General features: G+C 43.2%; 1 protein-coding gene across 1 annotated transcript in view; it reads left to right on the top strand.

Moving 5' to 3' along the window:
- Nucleotides 1-16,410, top strand: part of LOC310985214 (transmembrane protein 69-like) — a 397,249-nt gene that overhangs the window by 196,702 nt on the left and 184,137 nt on the right. The window lies entirely within an intron of this gene.

Genomic DNA, 16,410 nt, shown 5'->3' with positions numbered 1-16,410 from the left:
ACAGACACAGTTCATTAAAACAGAGAATGAAGACAAACATCAGTCTGAACTGTCAGTTTAACTTCATCACAGATTCCTCCATTAAGAGAAAACCTCAGACTTCAGATTAAATGTGAGATGAGTGGATGATGTCGTCACTCACCACCACAGAATCAGATGATGTTTAAAATATAATTTAAGTTGGTTATGCATAGTTTTTATAACATGTAAGAGAAAAAAACTCAATTTCAAGCCAACTTGTGCCATTTAAGGCCCTCGTCATGACAACCACAGCATCATCTGTGAGTGGTGTTTACTGAAGCTCATGTCAGATTATTCGACCGGCTCCATGACTGACACGTATTTGATGAAAAATACCGAAGCCTGATCATCAGATCATCTAAATGTTCAGCATGACATCACATTAAAATGACGATTTATATAATAACCTACTCAGTTTTTTTTTTTTTTTTTTGTGAATGACAGCTAATAAGCAACCGATTACTTCAAAGATTGACGACCGTCATCAGAAAACCTGACTGACGGCTAATGCTGGTTGCATTTTTAAAGCGAAATTAAGCGACAGATAAGAAATCGAATGGAAACACTGAGCTTTAAGATTTAAGATGAGTGATGGTCGTTAATGATGGAGTCAGATTAGCGGACGGACTGAAAAGGACGACGGCTGAGAGAGACGACTGCAGCAGCGGCTGCGTCCGCCACATGACGACGACAGCTGGATCTGATTTAGAGCCGTCCGTCACAGGAGATATAGAAGCACAAACACACAAACACACACACACACACACACACACACACTATATCACAAGCTTGTGCAGGTACACAACAGTTAAAAAAGTGTGTTTTGTAATTTATTTTCCTTGGTATCCAGAGAAAGGAGGAACTATTATGTCCCAGTTGCTCCTGGGAACGAGGAACTGCTTCGTTGAGTCAAACATGGCCGCTTGACCTTTGACACGGCTGCTGCTCTGACTTATCCAACACAGGTGGAAGCAACATGACTGTTACCTGCTGCGTCGTACTGAGACTTCATTAATTACAATCACAATGACAATGTGGAACATGTCACCTGGTATAATCACTAACGCACCTCACAAGGCAAGTTTTAAAGAGACACCAGGAGTTTGTATTTCGTTATAGAAGAGTCTCATATTAATCTGGATGAATCTACATTACCCATGCTTGTTAATGGGTCCAGTTTTGTCTTTATAGTTATTATTTAGTGGTTGACTTGCCCAGCATTTCCTAGTTTCGGTTTCCCGCTCGCTAGTTGGCATCGTTTATGGTCGGAACTACGACGGTATCTGATCGTCTTCAAACCTCCGACTTTCGTTCTTGATGAATGAAAACATTATTGGCAAATGTTTTTGCTTTCTTCTGTTTTGCGCCGGTTCAAGAATTTCACCGCTGTGTGCGCGGAGGCTCATGGGAAATGTAGTGTGAAAACACTTCGCTTTCTGTCTCCTAAGTCCCCGTATAGTCTCTTTAAGAAATTGCTGAGAGATAATGTTAATAACAACATTATTGTAAATCAAAGGAGCAACTGCAGTTACTATAAGGGAACGAGATATTAATGATTTTTCGTGGACTTTGTTATAGAAATGTTTGTAATTTGACTTGTTGGATCAGGTATCTGACATCTGTTCTATGTGATTTGTCTTGGTTTTGTCATGAAAATGTTTTTAAATTGACTTGTTGGATCAGATAACTGATATCTATTATACTGTATGTGATATGTCATGTTTTTGTAATACTTTGTAGTATGTGGACAGACCCCAGGAAGAGTATCCGAATAAAGGGGATCCCCGGATGAAGAATAATGTTCCAACTCCAGCATCTCATTGATTTATAAACACTTAAAAAAAAAAAGAAAAAAAAAAGCATAATGTGTGAATAATTGTTCGACTTCTAAAAGATTTGCTTGAAAAAGGTCTAGCACTTGTCACCCTCTGATGCACATGCCAAAGAAATAGATGTGCAAAGATTTTTGCTTTTTCCGACTTCCAAAAGTGAAATCAGTGAGTGAAATACTCACAATAAGTGACAACAGCTGCAGAATGAGTGATGTTACGTTCCCAGGCAGCTGTGCATTTCATTAGAAACAGGTTTAGAAACAAGCACCAAACTTCAACGTCCATCGACCTCCACTACGCTGTGGTGGTGGCGCCGGAGAGAGAAACATCAAATCTGAGGAGATGAAACAAAACTATAGGAACAAAGGAAAGATACCACAACTTTGTGTTTTGTGTTTTTCCATAACGTTGAATATGCCGCAGCATCTCCTCTCTCATTAATACACACACAGGCCTCCACACACAGATGCTCATGCACGGAACTGCAGCGACATTACACATGTACATGTAACGCCAGTGACAGGTTAACTCCTGGCAAGTCATGGTTGGCCCACCAGGTCAGGTCAGCTGGGCCAGCGGAGCCAATCAGGCCGCTCTACGTCACTCAGGGGCCGTCTCTTTTTCCCCGGGGACGGAAGAAAACGCACCTGGCTCACAGAACACGCCAGCCCGGCAGCCGTCCACTACTCACGGCACGGTGCTATTCACACATCCACGACTACAGAGAGATATACGGACACGAGAGGACTGAAGCAGAAAGCCAGAGCTTCACTGCAACAGTGGGAAGACAGTGACTGAAGAGGAAGCCGGACAAACTCTTATGTCACATTCCAACTGAAGAAGAAGCTGGTGAGTGCAACTCATTCATGAAGATGCTAATGCTAATGCTAGCGGGACGCCGCTAACGCTAACTAGCATTGCTAACTCTGAAGCTCTGATGCTAATTGATGATGCCCCGTCATTTAACAGTTATCTGCCTGTTCGGATGATGTGATGCTGTGCTGCTGCTGCTGGTGAAGAGGATGTGTGCTGGATTTGGACTTAATACTGGTGAGGAACTGTGTGATTATTGTGGATGCTAACTCATGCAACCAGGAGGAATTAAATGAATGATGATGATGATACCTGTTCCTTAACAGGTCAGGCTTTTTAACCCTGATGATGATGATGATGATGATGATGAAGAGGAAGATAAAGACGAAGACAACACAGATGGCGAGCTACCCAGAAGAGTAAAGACAACTGAGCAGCTAAGACACACACACAGGCCGCAAGCCTGGCTGATCCCCAGGTGGTGTGGTAGCACTAGCTTTAGCCTGTTCCAGTTATTTATGGGTTAACAGTAATTAATTCTGCAATACTACTATACTTGAATCAAGGTCTAAAGTCTTTATAAACCACTGCGTACATTTCTGCTCATGGTATTGGGAAGTGTTGTGTATACCTGAATGATTGTGTGTTGAAGAGTTGATTAACCTCAGCTAAGTCAAAGCTGTGTGGAGTAGCCTACAATCTCCATTTTTGATAGCACTGTATGCTTTATCACATTGAACCTTTGTATATAGTTTTCTTTTCCAAAGGCCTTTATTTTGGTTAATTATTTTGGTTAATTATTTTGGGTATCAAGTATTATTACTGCACTTTAACGTTTCTGTATATATATCTTTTTTTGTCAATACACTCTCTTTGCAACTCAGTCGTTGTGTGCGTTGTTAATTCTCCATAGCTCCTGAGCCGAACCTCCTTTACATACTAGTCCACATACAGTTTGGTATTCTCTTCTACCTATAAATCTAATCTGAGTGTATCTTAAGTGCTACATAATTTTGGCGAGCTAGCCAGGAGCTGTGTTGAGAATTGATGAACATACATTTTTTTTGGGGTATAAATCAACAACTTAAATCATGGAAATTGTGTTGGGAGAGTCAATAAAAATCCCAGATTCGGTAGTAATAGTTGGTTTAACTAACACTGACAGAGACAAAGAAATTGAAACTTACCTTGAGCAATTTGGTTCGATAAGTCGTGTTTTTGGTATTGATACTGCTGAATTTCCAAGACATGGTATTGTTGAGTTTACACATGGAACTGCAATGCAGTCTCTTGCACCTTTGCTACCGTTAAACTATACAAGTCCTACCACACCTGAGGTCACTTATAAGATCTGCTCATTGGCCAGCATATACAGTCCCCTCGCATGCAGCAGCGCCACCAAGACCTACCTGGAGGAGCTGCAGGCCATCGCTAAGCTAAGTGCAAAGCCATTTGAAGTGTTATTACAAGAGGAGCTAGTCAAATTCTCTTCTTCCCTGACCTCAGAAAAAGAGCCTGAAGTGAAATCTGACCCACACGATGATCAAGTGCCCCTTACTACAACAGAGCCAGTGAATAAAGGCCTAGTTAAAGCATCTCCCGCTTCGACCCCAATTGGAAAATCATCGCCCAGCCTGACCAGTGCTTTTGCTTCTTACCTTGCCCCTCCTGCCACTATTAAGCGTCAGCCCCTCCTGTCAAATGAGGAAGTGATAAATCCCCCTGAAATTCAGAAAGTGGTAGTAGAACACATTGTCAAGACCGACAGTGTTGTGTCCCATCTTCATGGTTCTTCTCGACTCCGGGCTTTTTCTGGAAAATCTCTACGGCCCAGTAATGAAGCTGATTATGAGACTTGGCAAACCAATGTAGATTTGTTTCTCACTGATCCCTCTGTGTCTGATTTGGATCGCTCTCGCAAGATTTTTGATAGTTTGCTGCCCCCTGCTGCCGACATTGTGAAGCATTTAGGGCCCCGAGCGCTACCAAATGCATATCTTGAACTTTTGAACTCAGCTTATGGCACAGTGGCGGATGGAGATGAGTGTTTTGCCAAGTTTCTGAGCACATTGCAAAATAATGGAGAAAAGCCTTCTGAGTATCTGCACCGCCTTCAAGTGGTGTTAAACACAGCTGTGAAACGAGGTGGTGTTTCCTTCACTGACTTGAATCGCCATCTCTTGAAACAATTTTGTCGAGGCTGTTGGGATAACGCTTTGATCAGTGATCTCCAGTTGGAGCAAAAGAAGGACAATCCTCCATCCTTTGCAGAGTTGCTTTTGTTGCTCCGTGTTGAAGAGGATAAGCAAGTGGCTAAGGCTTCCCGTATGAAACATCACTTGGGTTCAGTAAGACCAACATCTCTTGCTTCAAAGTCACATGCGGCCTCCCATGTGCACAGTGCTTGCTCCTGTGCAGTGGTTGAGCAGTCCTCTGAAATTGAGCAGCTTAAGAAGATGGTGACGCAGATACAGAATCAACTTTCAACTTTGACCTCTTCTTTTGGTACAGGCTCTAGAAATACACCATTGAGCCATGCCAGGTCCACTGATCCAGCCACTTTTCGAAAGAGCCCAGGATACTCCGGAAAGCAGTTTAAAGCAAGCAGCAAGCCAAATTTTCAGCTTCGCCCTGGATATTGCTTTAACTGTGGAGAAGATGGCCACATTTCATCTCACTGTGATCAACCATCCAACCCTTCTTTGGTTGCATTCAAAAAAACACAGCTGCAAGAGAAGCGTCGCCAATTTAAACCTCCTCCATCTTCTGACGATTTAAACTAGAATCAGCTCCTGTGGAGGGACACTCAGGAGCTGGTGAAGAGGAACCGAGTCCCACTGCAAAGCGGGTACAGTTGAAACAAGCCAAAGCAAATAATCACCTGTCAGCACCCTTAAAAAGACTGGTGGGAACGAAGAGTACGGTGCAGGTTAAGATCTCCGGTAACTCAACAACCTGTCTACTGGACACAGGGTCTCAAGTCACAACCATTCCTTTGTCATATCATGCACAGTTTTTGGCAGATCAACCAATTAAGCCTTTAACCACCCTACTAGAAATAGAAGGAGCCAATGGACAAGAGGTACCTTATCTAGGGTGTGTAGAGCTGTGTGTGACATTCCCGAAGGAGTTTGTTGGGGCGGAGCTTGAGGTCCCCACTCTTGCCTTAGTGGTCCCCAGTCACGGTGGAACCACCGGTGACCAAGTGTTAATTGGCACCAACACGCTTGATCTCCTTTATGCTGAGTATTGCCTGTGCAACCCCAGTTTTATCCCTGTACATCATGGTTATCGGGCTGTGTTGAAGATCATGGCATTGAGGCACCAGCATTCTCATGATGGAAACTTGGGGCTGATAAAGCTCCATGGACACAGCCCTGAAGTGATTCCAGCCTTTAGTACTGTGGTATTACAGGGTGTTATGAACAATAGAGGTCCCCATGCAGAGAAATGGGCCCTCATGGAACCCCCATCTGACTTTTCCTTACCTTGTGGTGTTTTGGTGACAAGTTGTCTTATTACTGTGTCTTCCAAGCATTCCAGTCGCCTTCCAGTGGTGGTGCACAATGAAACTGGGCGCGACATTATTCTTCCACCGAAGACTGTGTTGGCTGAATTGAGCGTGGTACAGAGCATCATTAAAAACCAGACTGATTCTGCTCAAAATAACCTGTCCAATCCCCCAGAATCCCCGCTACCTCCACGCTTTCAGTTTGATTTCGCTGACTCACCTGTATCAGCTGAATGGAAAGAAAGGATAACCAAACTCCTCAACGCTATGCCTGAAGTCTTTGCACAGCATGATCTGGATTTTGGGAACACTGATAAAGTAAAACATCATATCAAACTGAATGACCAGACTCCCTTTAAACAGCGGGCGAGACCCATCCATCCGCATGATGTGGATGCAGTGCGCAAACACCTGCAAGAGCTGGCAGAGGCCGGGATTATCCGAGAGTCCGAATCCCCCTTCTCTTCACCGATTGTTGTTATTCGGAAGAAAGATAACTCTGTCCGCCTGTGCATTGACTACAGAAAGCTTAACATACAGACCATCAAAGATGCATACGCCCTTCCAAACATGGAAGAAGCTTTTCGTGCTCTGGCTGGTTCCAAATGGTTTTCTGTATTGGACCTTAAGTCTGGTTATTATCAAATTGAAATGGAAGAATCGGATAAAGAAAAAACTGCTTTTGTCTGCCCTTTAGGCTTCTGGGAGTTTAACCGGATGCCCCAAGGCATTACCAACGCCCCTAGCACATTTCAACGCTTGATGGAGAAGTGTATGGGAGGCTTCAATCTGAAAGAGGTGCTAGTGTTCATAGATGACATCATCATCTTTTCTGACACTCTGGAGGAACATGAATCCCGCCTGCTTAAAGTGTTGCAGCGTCTGAAGGAATATGGTCTCAAGTTGTCCGTGGAAAAATGTAAATTCTTCCAAACTTCAGTAAGATATCTTGGCCATATTGTATCTGCTGATGGTGTTGAGACGGATCCTGATAAAATCCAAGCACTGAAGACCTGGCCACAACCCAGAACACTCAAAGAATTGAGATCATTCCTTGGTTTCTCTGGTTATTATCGGAGGTTTATTAAAGGTTACTCCCAGCTCGTTAAGCCTCTGAACGACCTCACTGCAGGATATCCACCCCTTCACAACCGAGGGAAGAAAACTGGTCAGTCTCCTCAGTACCACAACCCAAAGGAGCCCTTTGGATCTCGATGGACCCCCGCTTGTCAGCAAGCCTTTGAAACTCTCATTGGAACTCTTTCTACAGCCCCTGTTCTCGGATTTGCTAATCCTAAACTGCCTTACACCCTTCACACCGATGCTAGCACCACAGGATTGGGTGCTGCATTGTACCAGGAGCAGGAAGGAAAGCTACGAGCCATTGCTTTTGCGAGCAGAGGATTGACCCGCAGTGAATCAAAGTACCCAGCGCATAAACTTGAGTTTTTGGCTCTGAAATGGGCAGTTACGGATAAATTCAGTGATTACTTGTATGGAGCTCAGTTCACAGTGGTCACTGATAGTAACCCCCTCACCTACATTCTGACTACAGCCAAGCTGGATGCTATAAGCTATCGATGGCTATCTGACCTTGCTACCTTCACTTTCAAGCTGCAGTATCGAGCCGGCAGCCAGAATGTAGATGCCGATGCTTTATCACGACGTCCTCATGGTGATCTGCTGAATGACTATTCTTCCCAAAAAGAAAGTGATCGAATCCGCCAGTTTGCCTTACAGCATCTGTCTGAGTCAGAAGTTGAAGCCATTTGTGACAAGCATGTTGTTTGTAACACTATGACTGTGGATGAAAGTGGATCTCACAACTCACCCTTGGTTGAATCACTTACATGTCATGCTGAAGCAATTCCAAGTGCCCTCTTCGAGGGAGGTGAGAGCGGGTTCCCTGTGATTCCTCATCTAACAGAAAGTGAGTTAAAGGAAAAGCAAAGAGCGGACCCCTGTATTCGGGAAGTTGTTCAGCAATTGGAATCAGGAGTGAGTCCATCACCTACCGTTCGAGCGGAACTTCCTGAGCTTCCTCTGTTGCTCCGGGAATGGAATCGCTTGGTTCTGAAAAATGACATTCTGTACAGATCACGACAACAAGGTTCAAGTACCACTCTTCAATTGGTGTTACCAGCAGAATTGAGAGGCCTGGTGTTACAAAGTCTCCATGATGACATGGGACATATGGGAGTGGAGCGTGTGCTTGATCTTGTACGAGCCCGATTTTTTTGGCCCAAAATGGCAGCTTCAGTTGAAAAGAAAATCCACACCTGCAATCGCTGTGTTCGGCGAAAGACCCCTCCCGAGAAAGCAGCTCCATTGGTCAACATACTTACCAGCCGTCCATTAGAGTTGGTGTGTATGGATTTTTTGTCACTGGAACCCGGTCGCAGCAATACAAAGGACATATTGGTAATAACTGATCATTTCACCAAGTATGCTGTGGCTATTCCGACTCCCAATCAAAAGGCTCGCACTGTTGCCAAAGCATTATGGGAAAGTTTCATCGTCCATTATGGCTTCCCAGAACGCCTTCACAGTGACCAAGGGCCGGATTTTGAATCCAAAACTATCAAGGAACTCTGTCAACTCGCTGGCATAAGGAAAGTCGGAACCACTCCATATCATCCAAGAGGAAATCCTGTGGAACGTTTTAATCGAACACTGCTTCAGATGCTGGGAACCTTAAGTCACAAGGACAAAAGTCATTGGAAGGACTTTGTTAAGCCTTTAGTACATGCTTATAACTGTACCAAGAATGATACTACTGGTTTTAGCCCCTACGAGCTCATGTTTGGTCGACAGCCTCGTCTGCCAATAGATTTGGCTTTTGGTCTTCCCTCTGATGTTTCACAGCCCTCACATTCTCAATATGTCAAAGATCTCAAGAGCCATCTGGAGGAGAGTTACAAACTTGCCAGTGGAAATTCTGCTAAGAGCGCCGGCCGGAACAAGGCACGCTTTGACAAACGGATCACTGAATCTACACTCAATGTGGATGACCGGGTGCTTGTCAGAAATGTTCGGCTGCGAGGAAAGCACAAGTTGGCGGATAAGTGGGAGTCAGACATATATGTTGTTGTGAAACGGGCAGGAGAACTTCCAGTGTATACTGTAAAACCTGAACACCGAGATGGACCTTTACGCACAGTACACAGAGACCTGCTGCTTCCATGTGGGTTTTTGCCTAGCTGTGACCCTGAACTTCCTGGCACTGTCAATCTGCCTCGACGGCCACAAACCCGTAGCCAGTCAAGTCCCAGTAGTGACACACAGGTACAAGAGGATGTTAATTCTGATTCTGACTATGATATTCCTATTCCCCGAAAGCTGCAGAACACTCCATCTGCATTCATTAAAGTGTACGAGAAGAATCCAGTTCAGCAGTCTACGTGTGCAGATCCTCCAGCTCATGTAGTGACTTCCTCTCCCTTGCCACTCTCTGTTCATCCCTCTGAGAGTGATACAAGGGACGTGGTTGTCCCAGCTGTAGCGACCTCAGCTGACATCCCCGATGAGGTTGATCCTGGAGCTGGTAATGAATCTGAATCTGTTTCATTCTCACACGCTAATTCCAATCTATCTCCTGATACTGCTTTACATGGACAAGACAATGCTCTTAATATGGAACCTGGTTCTAACAAAGACAACTCACCTGAGCCTACCACTGTTCTTGATGTATCACCTGAAAGAAACTTACCTGATATGCATGCTGTTGACCAGGATGTAAGCTCAGAGGTGTTAACTGAAAGTAATCAACGTGATGTTCAAGAACCTCAGCCGGAAAGCAATCCGTTGCCTCCTGACCCATCTGTCAGATATCCCACGAGACAGAGGAAACCACCAGAGCGGTTCCAATACACCACCCTGGGAAATCCACTTGTTTCAGTAATCCAGTCATTGTTTCAAGGCCTAAGCAATGCTGTCACCAGCTCTCTAGTGGATCCCAGTCCAGATGTGGTGAGGTCCTCTGTGCCGATGTGGGCTGGCTTGGATGCTCCTGTAATTTCTCAGCCACAGGGAGGATGCAGCGGGACGTGCAATCCTTCAAGAGGGGAGGATGTAACGCCAGTGACAGGTTAACTCCTGGCAAGTCATGGTTGGCCCACCAGGTCAGGTCAGCTGGGCCAGCGGAGCCAATCAGGCCGCTCTACGTCACTCAGGGGCCGTCTCTTTTTCCCCGGGGACGGAAGAAAACGCACCTGGCTCACAGAACACGCCAGCCCGGCAGCCGTCCACTACTCACGGCACGGTGCTATTCACACATCCACGACTACAGAGAGATATACGGACACGAGAGGACTGAAGCAGAAAGCCAGAGCTTCACTGCAACAGTGGGAAGACAGTGACTGAAGAGGAAGCCGGACAAACTCTTATGTCACATTCCAACTGAAGAAGAAGCTGGTGAGTGCAACTCATTCATGAAGATGCTAATGCTAATGCTAGCGGGACGCCGCTAACGCTAACTAGCATTGCTAACTCTGAAGCTCTGATGCTAATTGATGATGCCCCGTCATTTAACAGTTATCTGCCTGTTCGGATGATGTGATGCTGTGCTGCTGCTGCTGGTGAAGAGGATGTGTGCTGGATTTGGACTTAATACTGGTGAGGAACTGTGTGATTATTGTGGATGCTAACTCATGCAACCAGGAGGAATTAAATGAATGATGATGATGATACCTGTTCCTTAACAGGTCAGGCTTTTTAACCCTGATGATGATGATGATGATGATGATGATGAAGAGGAAGATAAAGACGAAGACAACACAGATGGCGAGCTACCCAGAAGAGTAAAGACAACTGAGCAGCTAAGACACACACACAGGCCGCAAGCCTGGCTGATCCCCAGGTGGTGTGGTAGCACTAGCTTTAGCCTGTTCCAGTTATTTATGGGTTAACAGTAATTAATTCTGCAATACTACTATACTTGAATCAAGGTCTAAAGTCTTTATAAACCACTGCGTACATTTCTGCTCATGGTATTGGGAAGTGTTGTGTATACCTGAATGATTGTGTGTTGAAGAGTTGATTAACCTCAGCTAAGTCAAAGCTGTGTGGAGTAGCCTACAATCTCCATTTTTGATAGCACTGTATGCTTTATCACATTGAACCTTTGTATATAGTTTTCTTTTCCAAAGGCCTTTATTTTGGTTAATTATTTTGGTTAATTATTTTGGGTATCAAGTATTATTACTGCACTTTAACGTTTCTGTATATATATCTTTTTTTGTCAATACACTCTCTTTGCAACTCAGTCGTTGTGTGCGTTGTTAATTCTCCATAGCTCCTGAGCCGAACCTCCTTTACATACTAGTCCACATACAGTTTGGTATTCTCTTCTACCTATAAATCTAATCTGAGTGTATCTTAAGTGCTACATACACATCTGAGATGCTTCACACTCCCTCCATCACACTCTCATCTCTTCCCCTCTCTCTCTCTCTCTCTCTCTCTCTCCCGGCCACCGCTGGTTTTGTTTACAGGCCAATTTGAATGAGAATGAATCTCTCTCGGATGTTTCTAGAAAGCGGTCTAATCCGCGCAGGCTGCTGCGAGGCCCCGGCCCCTTTTGTTTGGGATTACTGCAGCTTAGCGCTTGCTAACAATGAGGAGATGAGCAGCTCACCTCGTCGCCGCTAATGAAGTGTGGAGAGTCATTTAGCTGCTAGCTAGCTGCTACCGAGCCGGGATGATACCTTCACACACGCCTGCACACACACACACACAGAGACACACACAGATGCGTACACACATGTTTGTATTACTATACATGTGAGGGCACTGACTGGTGACGTTTATTTCTCTACTATTTATCCCTCGCTCCTGCACATCTGAACCATGCCATTACGTTTCCGCTTAAGTAGCTTCGAAAAGTTTATTATTGCATTCAGAGTGTGTGTGTCTGTGTCTTTGTGTGTGCATCATATATTTGTTTAAAAAGCTTCACAGAAACTAACACGAGTGTGTGAAATTAAAATTCAAGATGCCAGTTTTTTACAGCTGCAGCATCCCTCAGCATTGTTTTGCTCCGTGATTCAACCTGACGCACTCGATATCTGGAGAAAATGTAGTTCTTGAATGCAGCATCAGTTGCAAACAACAAGTTGTGGACTTGTACTCGTGATGACGGACGTGCTTAAGTGTCTGGCGTTCACACTGCGAAGGTTAAAGACTTTATTTCTAATGGAAATCTGATTGTGATCTCAACCTTAAACCAAAAGTCTCTTTCATTTGTGTCTGTGGCTCTTCAGAGCTGAACTCTCTGGACCCGACGACGCTCATTCAGAGCTCAAACTTTAAACCTTTGGACCTATAAGATTTTGTGTTGTGTGTTTTTGTGTTGCATCAAGGATATTTGAATGTTTTATTCATGTCGTGGTTTTTAACCTGTTTGTTATTTCCTCTCCAAAGCTCCTGAGTTTGTTGTAAAGTAAACTTTAACTTTGTTAATATAGTTAATAATACAATACACACATCATATTTCATACATGCACATTACAAGCCTTGCAGTGTGCATGTATGAAATATGATGTAGCACAACGTCAGCCATGAGTAACATGTAAACACACCTAAAAGAGTCTATTATTGTAAATACTACGACGAGAAACATCGTTCTTCATTATGTAGATTAAATGTAATATAACCAGTGATCGCTATAGCTCTAATAATAATAATATCTGTGTCTCGTTGTCTTGTCTCAGATCGTAAAGTTCACCACCGTCAACTCAAACTGGACTTCCTGGATCGTCCTTCATCCTTCATCCTGTCTCCTTCACCTAAACAGAACGTAAATCTTAAGAATACTTCACATGTGCGCTGTGCTGCAGATCTCAACCAAAGTCGAAACAAATACACACACAGCCATGTTGGTGTGTTGTTTGTTTGTTTGTGTGTGTGTGGGGGAGAAAATAAGCCAGAGTCACCGGGGGAGAGAGACACAGAGGCAACAGGAGAAACAGGAAGATTTAAGCCTGGCATCAACACAGAGAGAGAGATAGCAGAGGTCCACACTGAGAGTATGTTGGCCTGTCTTCTGACAAAGTGACTGAGCCTGAGAGGAGGAGGAGGAGGAGAGGAGAGGAGAGGAGAGGAGAGGAGAGGAGAGGAGAGGAGAGGAGAGGAGAGGAGGAGGAGAGGAGAGGAGAGGAGGAGGATGATATGTATCCAGGTCTGCGGATCATTATGGCAGGATCAGACCTCTTTGATGGACTTGGATGGTTAGCAAGGGAATGGCTGTGCTTTGGTAACATACCAGGACATCCCCCTGGCTTTTACACACACACACACACACACACACACACACACACACACACACACACACACACACACACACACACGAGCAGGCACAGGAAAACAAAGACACGTTTAGTCTCACACCTTATGCTCCTCAGTAGATCTGCACTAACGTTGCAGCTAAACAAACAACACTGAAAAATAATAATCATAATTTCCTGTAGAAGACAAAAATATGTTAAATGTCTGATAAATGGTCCAATAATCCAAATATGTTTCAGTCCACTGTCATTTAAAGGATGTTTTCTTGAGGAGAAGCAGCAGATTCTGATACTTGAAAAGCTGCATTTTACCCATAAAGGGATAGTTCAACATTTTGGCAAATTGGCCCATTGCCATAATCCCTATAGTCATAGCAATAAATGTGCAGGTCACAACTTGTCCACCAGAGCGTTTTGGAGTTGTTGGTTTGTGTATTTGATGAGTTTGAAGAGGGAAACCAAAAAAATCCCATTAGCCTCCGTAGCGTAGCTCTGAGCAGCTCACGGCTCTGCTCCGTCGTTCTAAAAATAGCTTGCACCAACAATTAAAGTTAACGAACCTATTGCTATGACTATAGGGATTATGGCAATGGGCCAATTTGCCAAAATGTTTAACTATCCCTTTAAAATAGTTGCTACTTAATTATCTGCCAATCAACTCATTCATAATTTTGTGATTTACTCTAATGAAAAGAGAGAAGAGTAGGTACAAGAAAATGACAGAAACAGCAGCAACAAAAACAACAAAAAGGAAGTAAAAACCTGCTCTTGTGTGTGCGTATCAGTCGTCCGTTTACCGTCAGTGTGGTGTTATATTATATTTGTTATATTTACTGCAGGACCTCGGCTTGAGAAACCAACACTGCCCACACACACAGACACACACACACACACGTAAATATTTGAGGTTTGTTCTTGTCTGTTTAGCAGCTGGTTACAAAACAAGTTAAACAGGGGGAGAGGAATTCCTGCAGGAATTCACCACCAGACTTTTTTCTGACCTCTGTTTTTATCATGTGATCAAAGTCAAAGAGTAAAATCTTTCAAAAAGTTTGCAAAAAACTTCCAATGGTAGCACATTTTACTGTAATTAGTAAATTTGAGGACAAAATACTCACTTTTCACATCATTTATTCTGGCTCACATCATGCAAAAACACGCTGACGTGTTTCGGCTATGCAGCCTTCATCAGAGAGCGTAAGAGTAAAATCTTTCAGTCTGGTACAGAACGGGACAATAACATGATGAGACACTACTGGAAAAACCTACTGAGGCTCATTTCCCTTGAACCAACCTGCAAACATTTTCAAACAGGAGTCAACGTGGTCCATTTCTGTCTCTTCTAACACTTAAGTGTGTGATGTTCTGGTCTCAACCTTCAAAAAATACAACTGATACAAAGACCGAGCGTGGACAGAAATGACAAATGTTTCCTTGAGCGACTCTGAAAAACTTCAAAAATTCGACACACACAAGATTCTGATCGAGTAGAAATAGTTGCTGTTTTTGCAACACACACAGACACACACATACACACATTACAGTGTGTGTGACAGGCCTATAGAAAGTCTTAGAGTCAACAGGCCGTAAACTGGCGGAGTCATAAACGTTCAGTGTTTATCTTCAGGCTGACAAACCTCACACCTCGCTGATAATGTGTGTGTGTGTTTCAGGACGGCCTCAAACACTGTGGTCAGAGCAAGTCGTGACTTTACACTCCCTACACACACACACACACACACAGGGACACACACACACAGTCCTGTCTCCATCCTATTTAAACAGCACCTGTTGAATTTCACAACCAGCTCATAAAGGAGCAGAAACGCGCCGAGATCCACGAGAAAATAAATCAAGGCTGTTTGCCTAACTGTGTGTGTGTGTGTGTGTGTGTGTGTGTGTGTGTGTGTGTGTGTGTGTGTGTGTGTGTGTGTGTGTGTGTGTGTGTGTGTGTGTGTGTGTGTGTGTGTGTGTGTGTGTGTGTGTGAAAGGTTAAGACAGTGTGAACAAGTCACAGACCTCATGGCTGCATGATCTTCTTGACATAAGATGCAGCATTACATGTTCACCCAGATATATTGATCTGTATATTGGTCTTTGATATGAGACAGTAATCATCTGACTTGCTTATTGGTAAAAAAAAATTGTGTATTTGCTTCTGTGACAAATCAAACATGTCTGCTCTGCTGTCAGGAAAAGTTTGAATCTTTGCAACATTTGATCCTTTTTATTTTGTAAATCTGCTTAAAATCCCTGTAACCTTTGTTTGGAACCTGGAGCTTTAGAGAAACTATGTCGACCGACTGAAACACTTTCTACTGTGATCAATTGATGAAGATATTTGTAATCAAATTATTAAACAAAAAAGAGACTCAAGGACAAGATATTGTCCTCAACAGACACACAATATGTTCAGTTATCACTACAAAGTGCATCTGCAAATTCATGTGGCCTTAATCAGGTGCATATTACAACATAAGTGAATATAATATGTAGGTAACACTTTATTTGACGCCTATCTCTATAACGCATTATAGCCATACTTATGAGTTATAGCACTGTATAACAATAGTTATAAACACTCATAAAAGATCATAATTCTTTATAACAATAATCATAACACACTATTATCATGACTTATAAGGTCAAGTATTATAATACATTATAAGTGTTAGTAACTCACTGACAATGCATTATAAATATAGTTATAATGTGTTATAATTGGCTTATAAACATGTATAACTATCATTATAAACACTCATAAATCATCATAAGGCTGTATAACAATAAGCATAACACATTATAGAACAATTTATAGTGGCTTATGAGGTCAAATATTGTAATGCTCTATAATATGTTATGCTTATTGTTATAAAGCCTTATGATAATTTATGAGTGTTTATAATGATAGTTATACACCTTTATAAGCCAATTATAACACATAACTATA

This window comes from Trachurus trachurus, assembly GCF_905171665.1.
Source record: "Trachurus trachurus genome assembly, chromosome: 4".
Taxonomy (NCBI): domain Eukaryota; kingdom Metazoa; phylum Chordata; class Actinopteri; order Carangiformes; family Carangidae; genus Trachurus; species Trachurus trachurus.
This window is presented reverse-complemented; position numbering and strand designations above follow the sequence as displayed.